We start from the raw sequence: 1,577 nt of genomic DNA on the forward strand, positions 1-1,577 counted from the left end.
CACTGTTGTAATGTGGGAAACACGGCAGTCCATTTGTGCACAGGAATCTCCCACAAACAGCAATGTCATAATGACCAAATAATCTGTTTTTTGTTATGTTGATTGAGGGATAAATATTGGCCAGGACACCGGGGGTAACTCCCCTGCTCTTCTCCAAAATAGTGCCATGGGATCTTTTACGTCCACTTGAGGGAGCAGACATTGCCTCGGTTTAACATCTCATCTGAAAGACGGCACCTCCAACAGTGCAGTGCTTCTGCACTTGAGTGTCAGCCGAGAAATGTTTTTTTGTGCTGGTCCCTGGAGTACGACTTGAATTCTCAACCTGCTGACTCAGAGGCAAGAGTGCTACCCACTGAGCCACAGCTGACACAGTAAATACTGCATACATAATGTCCATGTTTTAGGCTATGGAATCTTCATATCAAGCATATGGCCTTTAGAAGAGAAAGGGCCCAAAACGGTGTGGTCGCACCATTGTTGGCCATCGGTTACCACGGATATGATTGCAGTGGTAATAAGATCGAAATTGCCTTTTTTTTGTCATAAACGGAGCAGAATCTTAATTCCTGGTGGTAATGGCTGTTTTCAGTGGTGTGGCTGCAGTGTGGAGTTTGTACTGCAAAATTTCCCTCTTATTGATGCAAAACCATTATGCTTATGATGCAGCTGCTCCCTGACCTTCTTAAAAGGCAGGTTTTGCAGCTGTGTCTTCAGTTCATCTTGGCCTTTTTATGCAAAGTATGGCCGCTACCCTGGAAGCTCAGAATACTTTCATGCACTCTGGGCAACAGGGCACGGAGCCTCTGACTGCTTTCGTCTCTGATGGCTTCCAGAGTGTGGCTGCTGTCATACAGTATCAGCTGGAGGCTAAGCGACATCTGAGTGCTGCCATTGCAGCTGTGTCCACGACGGTCCACCGGGGGCCTAAGAGTTCCACCACACCCCACCAACCTGTGGTCCAGCAGCTTGGTGAGGTCCTGGCCCGGAGGAGTGGCTATGGCTCCTCGGAGCAGGATACTATTTTTTTTTTTTTTGTTCGTTCTTGTCAGATTAACTCCAGGGCCAAAGATCACTTTGCGTTAGTTACACTTGATCTTAGCCAAAAGGCCGAGAGGGGAAGCTGCACCGTTCCTGGAAACACTGCAATACCAGGTCGGTGCGTGGAGTGGATGGAGCAAGCCCCTGTTCCATCTCCCTGTTCCAAAAAACAATTTAATATTTGGTCCCCATAGGGGATATTAAATTGATAAGAACAGATACTACACTTGATCTTAGCCAAAAGGCCCGGAGCAGGATACTAATGGTTTTTTTTTTTTTTGGAAATTCGTAGCCAATCGTTCCAATTCTTTGTCAAATCACAAACGCCAGAGATCACCTTGCACACGCCAAGGATCACTCTGCGCCAATGCTCTTAGCCAAAAGGCCTAGAGCCACTGCACCATTCCTGGAAGTACTGCAATACCAGGTTCGTGCCATGGAGGTGGATGGGTCAGGTCCCCCACACACCTCCGTGGAGGTGGATGGGTCAAGCCACCCCACCCACCTCCTATTTCCAAAAAAGCAAGCATATACCT

General features: G+C 47.8%; 1 pseudogene; it reads right to left on the reverse strand.

The window, feature by feature from the left end:
- Positions 1-1,118: 1,118 nt before the first annotated feature.
- Positions 1,119-1,299, reverse strand: LOC139278658 (U2 spliceosomal RNA; annotated as a pseudogene).
- Positions 1,300-1,577: the final 278 nt, after the last annotated feature.

The sequence above is a fragment of the Pristiophorus japonicus genome, chromosome 1 (genome assembly GCF_044704955.1).
Source record: "Pristiophorus japonicus isolate sPriJap1 chromosome 1, sPriJap1.hap1, whole genome shotgun sequence".
NCBI lineage: Eukaryota > Metazoa > Chordata > Chondrichthyes > Pristiophoridae > Pristiophorus > Pristiophorus japonicus.